We start from the raw sequence: 9663 nt of genomic DNA on the forward strand, positions 1-9663 counted from the left end.
GATGAAAGAATATTGTGTATTAATTGCAATGAAAGGTAGCTAGAAGGTTTAGTGATTTTACAAATAGAATGGAAAGGAACAAGGCTTAGAAGTAATTAAATTACCCGTACTTGAATTCTAAAGTAAAAATAACTTACACGAGAAGGTAGTTAAAATGGCAACTTGTTATCGGTTTGTCAATGTAAACATGATGATGAAACTTTTATGACATTTAAAATCATTGCGGGGCATGTAAACCTCACATATTAACATATTATAACGTACCTATTTTCTTACTTTGTCACTATCAAGCTATAATGTTGTCATGAAGCTCCCCCTCCCAAAAATGAGAATTTTTTAACTGAAACACAGGGTTTCCGGAAATTTGCCATCGTTCAGTGATACAAAAAAAATCAGTAACACTACGTTTCGATATCTGCAATCTGATCCCTTCCTCGGATTCATAGCAAAAAACTGAAGAAGAAGGTCTTTATGTTCCTCAGGAAGGACCTCATGAGATCTGGAGTGATGTTTTTGTAAAGGTCAGGAAGAATCCTTCCATCGTGAAAAACAAACTTCAACCAAAGAATATTGAAATAGTACAAAATACTTTTATATATTTTGTATAAGATATTTGATTGAGCTGTCGAAGGAATTGATCAAATCTTGCGCATGGAACGAATATGTTATTATTAATTTTGATTTACAGTTGAAATATTTACGAATTGTTTTTTATTTGCGAACTGAATAGTTCAACGCCCCTCGTGTCTCGTAACTGGAGAACTAATGTGGGTGGTTTAATCACCTTCCCGTTTAATTGCAAATATATTTTAGAAGTGTTAATTTACTGAAAAGTTTTACATAAAACAAAACAGTACTTGACAGTACCTATATATGTTATAAAATTTAGCGGAGTCCCCTATTTCTATATTTTTCACACTTACAAAGTCTGACATTTGTACACAAATACTTTTTAATATGCTATTCCTTTATTTATGTTATGTTGTCATAAACATGCCTTTACGTAATGATTATTATGTGTCACAACAAAATCCTGAATTTCTAGTACGACAAGAAAAAATAAAACAGCTTATGATGTAGGCTTACAACTTATTTTATGATGAAAAGTATATAATTTTAATGGTGATGTGCATGGTGAATTTGAAATTTTGTTATTTAGAGAAGTGAAATATATAAAAAACGATTCAATTTCTTTATAACACACATTTGGATTTATTTTACTCCATTTTATTTTGCATTATCTATCTTATAAACATCTGACCAAAAACACACATTTAAAAAATTGGTTTAAAATGGAGGCTATTTTAATCCTGATGAAAATTTCAAGAAACAAAAAACACAAAGATATTGGGGAACATTCAATACTTTCATATTACAAGAAATTAAAGTAAATTAGTTATTACTTAAATACTTACTCAATAAACTAATAGTTAAATATAAAACCTTACTAAGAATACCGAATTTAAGTTTAATTATTTTTTATAACATATATTTTCTCAATTAATTTTCATCTCATCCAAAAACATTAGGCACAAACATATGTTTTTTGGGGTTGTTTTTACATGAATCCAAATTTAAAAATTTGATTTTTCACTCATCTACATATTAAATTATAAAAAGAAATATATATTTTAGCTTTCTACAATCAGTTACAGTAGATGATAGATCTTAATACGATAAATATTTTATGAGTTTAATTTACAAGTCTGTTACTTAAACAATTTATGAGCTGTTCACATTTTACGTAATGTAACCTAACCTTAAAAACCACACATGTATACTAAACAAAGCAAGATGAGACACATGCTAAAAGACATTTTTCTTACATTTTGTCTAAAAAAGGGTACCAAATTTGTAATTTCAAATCAAGGACTTCCTTATACAGAAGTAGTTCAACCTTTCTTCTTCAATAATTTCGGTTTCCTTGAAGAAAGCGTTGGACGGCTGTGTCACAGAATTCCTGGGACACAAGCCTTCACCCTCGCTAGAAATATTATTTTATGAGCATGGATTCTAGGTAAAGGTGATACACATCTTTTCACCGGTATTCGAAGAATTGTTTTTATATTTCTGTTAGTTAGGATATTGCTGATTTTGGAAATGCGAATAAAAAGAACTTTGCCCAATCTTTGGGGATTACATAATTACCTCTCTCTGTAAATGGATTTCTATAGTTTAAGTCTTTTAGACAATTAATTCTACTATGAAAATACACGTGATTTTGGATACAATTTCCCTGTCTTAAGTTTGGTTTTATGTATTACTAAATCGTCTGATTTTAGAATGTATATGCGTCAATAATACATTGTATATATATGTCTTACTATAATTTAAAAATTACATCATACAAACGCAAAAATCGCGCTGGAACAGAGTTAAAATAAAATGCGTTCAATTTTACACACAGTTAAAACTTCTTTATATTCTCTGATTATTAATATAAATAGAAGTCCATCATTTTGAAAATCGAGATAACGGAATTTCAGATTGTGTGGTTGATATATCTTCTAGTACCTTGAGTAAACCAGTAGTACTTATATGTGTGCTAAGTACAGAGTTGGAGAAAGGCAGTGGAATCGACTTGGGGTTTTGGAAATATATTTATGTTAAATTCATACCTCTTTAACATAACTTCCTTGAATACAAAAAAATGGAATATTTTTCGATCACTCCGCGTGAAATTACAGGCGTTTAAAGTGGAATATTTAAGCAGTTATGTAATCAGCACCAAATAAAAAGGGCTTGCAGATAATAGTGTGAAAATTTAAAGTATATACATGAGTTAAAGCTTCAGTAAGTTACGTGTTTTTAATAATTTATTACTAATAAAGTTTTATTTTAAATTAAATAAAATTCAAGAAAATGATGTTTATTATATTTTTTTAACAAAATACATATATTTATAAATTAATTTCATGAGGATTTATTCTTCAGCACTATTTGTGTATTAAAAAAATCTCACTATCGTCCTAGATTTTCCTAATTGCCCACCATTCTTCTTTTTTCATACTTTCTCAAACTTACAATATTGAAAAAAATGATAAGCAACATAAACATTATTTGTTTCTTTATTCTGGTTGTTGATTTGAAACCACCACAGCCCTATAAAAGCATTATTTACAATATTGATACATATAAATCATAACATACAACATGTTTTATATGCTAGCCAACAACACCTAAGATAACAATCAATCCTTACAATGCGTATTATAACATTATATAATTATGGACAATAAAGTTATAAAGTAGGTTCTGTACTTCCAAAGTTATTCGAGTCTAATACTGATAAAATATGCACTGAGAATTAATCTTTTAAAGTAGCTACACTTTTCATCTGCCAATTTGCGTTAAAAAAGTAAATTGTTTGTGTCTTGACCTTTTCTCCCAGCAGGCAAAATGTGGACTTTGTAAACGTATTGCTTTGTAAACTAATTGCAATATCAATATTACAATTTAAATACACTTATATTTATTTATCATCAAATAACATGTTATATACTTACGCGTGTTTATTCTTAAGACTTTAAAATGTATGTTACCTTCCGCGAACAATCTGTCAAGCAATAAATTTAATATAGCATTTAAGTTTTATGAGTTGGTTGGACACCGAATAGGTAAAACGCAGAAGATCCACTGGCACACAGCACAATCCGATGGCCAGGCTTACTACTACCATTGACGGGACCTATCGAATTATATTGACTGGCCCTAGTTACCAACCCCAGGAACGGGCCACCATGGATTTTCTAGTCCTGCCTAGAGATGTCCTTAAGGATCCAACAGATTCTTCTTAAAATCCTGTAGGTGTCTCTCCATCTGTGCGATAACTTTTAATAGAATGCTCCTATCGAGTTGAAACTTGATACAAGTTCCTCTTGGTTCAAGGATATGTTGATTTAAAAGGCAATAAGGTTGCCCTTCAACACTGACGTTCAATCAGATTCTTCGATAGAGCACTTTCTCAGATATCTGGACAGTTGGTTTTAGTATATAGAACTGTAAATCTATACTTTCCGGAATTCAAGTTTACGATGTAGTTACCTAATTTTTAATGGTCATTGTGCTCTCAATAAATAATAACCAATGCTACGGATACCATGATAGATACACTCAGTCTTTCTTCTACAGTTTAACGACTCGTTAAGTCCGTTTTATAAAACGTGGAAGCGAATACAACGTGCATATATGAAAATGAGCGATGAACTTGTACCGATCGATTGTGCCCTAGGAGCGCTGGGAGGGCAGAGCGGCGGACAGCCCAGCTCTGATGGATGTAATTGGATAACTAGAGGGCCTCATACCAATCTCTCTGCATTTACAACTCGCCAGCGTCCGGTACACGACCGTCAAACTGTTCAAGGGGTATTCGGTCGTACCTTATCCTTGGAAAACACCGAGGATTTCTTCCAATCTGAGTGCCGACTGACGGTGATATGTCGAATCCATAATTCAAAAAGTGCAACAGAATAAAGCTTTTGAGTTGATTGGGCAAGTTATGATTTGTTTCATCGTACCCAACATCTTGCATTGTCCAGATTTTGTGCGAAGATTTAGTTTAGCTCCATGTCACATTCCAATTAGTGCAGCATCTGCAATGTGACACTGTCACAGATTCGATTCCTGGAATCTGGAGACCACGTCCTTCTGAAAAGATTAAAGACGTTTAGATTACAATGGGTGACTGCTGGGTAAACCACGAAGAGCTCTTTTATGGTCTAACTATGTGTGATATAGAAATGTTGCAAAGAGTTTGTTTTAAACATCTTCTCAGCCGACTTTCTTGGACATCTCAAGACGGACGTATACTCCAAATTCCAGGAGTCAAGTCTGTGACAGCATCAGATTGCAGAAGCTGCTGTAAGTGGAAGGTGAAATGGAGCTAAACTAAAAGTTTATTTCGAATCAACCCTTCTCAACATAGCTATGTTATGTGACCAGATTTTAGTTTTATACGAGTGTCAGAATATTGCTTGATAGAAAGAAGCTCAGGGGTGTCCTCTTCGACAATTTTAACACTTATAAACTACTTCAAATATTTAAAGCTTCAAATTTCGTGTTACAGTCCTCGGAATGTTGGGAACTATAGGTTTGAAATATAATTTTAGGTCATTCCTACTTTGATTTAGAGGTGATTAAATAATCCTATGTTACTTTTAAGGCAAGTTTTCAAATTGTGTTCAAGTTCAACAATAGAAGATTTAGCAGTTATGATTTGTATTGCTGTAATCTCCTCCCTTCCCTCTCGTCGTACAAAGTCAGGACTCCTCTTCTGGAGCTCCAGCGTAGAGGCGCGTGACCACAACACATACTCGTATATAGACAGATAAGCGTAAGGTGGCAAGCGTAGTACAGCTGCGGAACTCATTTACATGCACTGTGGAGAGGTCGACACACTTGGCATGCTCGCCCCCCCCCCCCCACTGTGATACAGCTCGCCCTCAACTACCGCCGACAGTGTGAACGACGTTTAATCGTTGACATTAGTCTCAAAAACTCTGTTTTGTGTCGACTCCATCCAAATTATTACTGTTGCAGAAGCGTTCGGTTATTTGGTTATTTTCTTACTGACCCCCCCCCCTGCGCCTTTGTTTCCATGTGTGTTGTCCAAGGCAAAATTCTTATACGGAGGACCAAGTTGTTAAAGAAAAATTCTCGATGAGGGGTATGGTGTGGTAAGAGGACTAACGAATGTAAGGAGTTCATGTTGTAGTGGGAAACAAGGAGTAAACTTTTAGCATTTATTAATGATTTCACATTTTTTAGAATATCCTTTTGTATTTTTTGTTTCAGAATTATTTCTAAACGTCGTCATGAAAGAAAAGTTTTGACTTCCATATTTTTCCATTTTAATCTCAAATATTTACACTTACCGTAAGGTATAGATGAAGTAATAATTTTCCAGTCTGTAGGCTAGAATTAAATTTTCGAGGAAACGCCAGAATTAACTCGTTATTTACACAATTAACAAGTCATTGAACATATAATAGAAATAAAGAGAATATAACAATAATTAATTGTTTCTATCTGTTTTCCTTTTAGCTTTAAACATGCCATATGGATTTGTAACTTTCATTCCGCAAAAGTCAATAGTTCTTTTAAAGGAAATTTAGATAATAACATTGTACGTTTATGCTTAGCTAAAAAAAATATTACCATTAGTGCTACATGTTCAGGTGTTAGTTGAAGAAGTATTGAGTGGCTAATTATTTTGTATGTTCCGTCATTTTTGGGACACTTATTCTACACTGTTATGCTTGCCGACTGAACCCCTAACTTACGATAGTGTTTTTATCGCTTTGTATTAAAGCGTATCTTCTCTTACAATTACAATATTGCATTTGCATTATTCGCGTTAAGTTATTTTATGCGTTTGGACTTTTAGGGAAATGTTTTGGTGCTATATACATGTTATAGTATATTTTACGTTCATTAAACTACCTTGATTCTGAATATTTGAAGCTCATTCATGTGTCTTTTGTAGACTTGTTAATATCGTCTATGTTATTGTTATGCCTTGTGTGATAAAATCCAAATTACAAACACTATGCCACATATCCCTCCCCCTGAGGGATTTTGGCACCCCTCTCCATTATCTTATAAATGGGCTATTGCGGGCAGTTTTAAATTGTTTAAAGTCAACCCTCATTTTTTAAAGGATTTCATAAAAGAAGAAAAATGCAGTCGCTTCGGGACAGGTCCGTGACATGAAACGAAAGTCCCCCCCCGTGCAAAACATACGTCCATAGTAGGCCTACGCTTAACAGGTTGACTGCCACACTGATATTGTGTCCCAAAGCTTGACTGCCATGAGTATCAATTTTGATACTCATCTGTTTAGTTCCACAGGCCTTGAGTATCATATGTGATACTCACAGGTCTAAACATATGTTAGTATCTAAATGTAAAAAAATGTGTTATTTATTGGTAATTTTAATATATTATTAATTATATTTATTATTAACTATTATATATACTATTCCTTAATATTAGCCACTAATTTTTTTGCTGTATTGGCTTTGTTTATAACACATGTTTTGGTATCACTGCAGATTGTTTGGTCAGGTTTATTTGAGGTTATAATAGTAATTAAAGTTTCATTACTGTTGTGGTGTGTATTGATTAACCATGGCTAATAAACTTGACGATGAATATATTTTAAACATTTTAAATTAAAGTTTAAAGACTAATAATGGTTCTTTAGACTATGACAGTGACAACAAAATTTAAAGATTACTTTTAGTGATGAATGACAATTTCAAAAGAGCTTTGATACCTACTGAAAAAGTTTGTGTGGACGAATCAATGGTCCCTTTCCTTGGTCGCTTGATATTTAAACAGTATTTGAAAAATAAAAGCCATAAATATGGCATTAAAAATTTTTAAACTGTGTTCTGAAGGTAGCTATTGCTTTACATACATACAAAATATATGCTGAGAAGGAAGATCAGAGAGTAGAGTCTAGCTGCTAAAGTTTTTCTTGAGGTTGTAGAACCATATCTTGACTTTGGAAGAACGGTATACACCGACAAGTGGTATACCAGCGTACCATTGGCTGAAGAGCTAGGTAAAAGAAGCACGCACTTAGTAGGCACCCTAAACAAAGCAAGAAAAGACAATCCGAAGGATATTGTAAAGGCCAACCTAAAAAAGGACAGGTAATAGTCCTGAAAATGAAAGTAACATAACTGTACTCAAGTGGAAAGATAAGAGGGATGTGCTCATGCTATGAACAAAGCACGGCGATAAAATGACAGAAGTTTCAGGTAAAGGAGATAAAAAGACGATGAAACCAGACCCTACTATGGACTACAATACAGCTCAAAGATCGGCTAAACAAGTTTTTACAAAGTGTGCAGTGTGTGATGTATACTTTTGTAAAGACCGTTTTTTCTTAGTTCACAAAGTAAAAATATAAAGCTAAAAACAGGTGATTAAGTTTTATAAGAACAAATTGTGTTTGTGTTTCCTTTTATTTCACTGATTCTTTGTTTTATTTAGCCACTAAAAGCTAACAACTAAAAGTTATAACACCCAAAATTTGTGTTTTCTTACCCTCAATTTTTTCACTTACAAAAAGTTACAAGCTGAGGGCATGAGTATCAAAATTGATACTCACGATAATTTAAACAATTTTAATTCAAAATGATTGTAGGTAACACTTATTTATATTAAAATAGTATTTACAGGTAGAATTATTCTTTTGAAGAAAAAACATTTTGTGGCCCCACGGGATGGAACCTGAAAATCTGCTTGGCAGTCAGGCCTTGGGCGCTGAGTATCATATATGATACTCATGGCAGTCAACCTGTTAAAGAAGTAGTCACTTCAACAATGCCGCAAACCTGAGTATCATTCCAGTAGAAAATGGCGAACTGTCAAAGTTGTAATATAAATATGTTATTCATTTTTGCTAACAAACTATCTGTGTTAATAATTTAACAAGAAAAATTAATTTAATCAAATTTAAAATTTGTGTTAGTTTTACACATGATACTGTATTATGTCGTGGAATATGTAAGTGACTTTCTCGTGGTTGCTGTCAATTCAAGAATTTCATGACGCCAATGTTATTAAGAGTTTTCCATTTTGAAAAGTTAACTCTCTCAACACACAGTCTGTATATATTGTTATTTCAAAATTTGCTACATCCTCAGCTACTTTTTATTTGCTGCATCTAAACAAGATCAGACGATCAAAGTTCATGACTAGACTAACTAGGTTGCCTTAATTTAGAGTTGTAGAACAAGAGAAGAAATATCCTTGACCGTGGGTCGAGAGTTTTCTTATGACCAGCAATTACTTAGCATGCGGTAATTGGCAAACTGACAAAACATAGCTCGACCAGTAGTCATTTCTTTTGGAGAAGAACGAGTTCGGTTATTTTTAGCCAGTAACGGTACAGTCAGGTTTCGCAGCTAATTTTAGCAGTCCTTCCAGGCGATTAATTCCTGCAAAAAATAACCGTACTTCTGTCTCCAAACATTGAATCTTGAACTTTGGTCAGCGCGTGAGGTTGGATTTAACATTGCATCAAACTTCTGCCCTCAGGAAATGATATTATTATCGTTACGTCCCCAAAAATATATTTTACTGAAGTTGTTTCGTTTTTACATGACTAAATAGTAGTGAATTCACTCGCTGAACTCTTCCCTAGGATTGGTACTTATTTCGACAAAGCTGGTCACGGAGTAGTATATATTTTTTAAACTATTTGAAACACCATCAACTGCGCCAAGTTCACCGGGATCGCTTTACTGCGGATCTGCTGGTATTCTTCATCTGTGAAAATGCAGAGGCGAGCTTCTAATTCTGCATTGGATTCGTAGATTTTTGTTTTTAATCTAGAGTCTCTATCCTTTCCAGTTGTATAATAACGTAACATGTATCATATCTATCTGTAAGTGTAGGTCCGAGTATTGTGTTTATCTCCATTTCACATTCCACTTAGTGCAGTGTCTGATTTCGGATACTGGTAGAGAGATTTGACTCCTGGTATCTGGGGTCCATGTCCGTCTGAAGAGATCTAAAGAACGGGCGATGAAGATGTTCGAAACGAACTCTTTGCACAATTTTAACATCAGAGGAGACAACTAGATCACAAAGGAGCTCAGTATGTTTACTCAGCAGTATCCATCCAGTGTAGTAGTCTATAGATGAAGG

This window comes from Homalodisca vitripennis, chromosome 6 (genome assembly GCF_021130785.1).
Source record: "Homalodisca vitripennis isolate AUS2020 chromosome 6, UT_GWSS_2.1, whole genome shotgun sequence".
NCBI lineage: Eukaryota > Metazoa > Arthropoda > Insecta > Hemiptera > Cicadellidae > Homalodisca > Homalodisca vitripennis.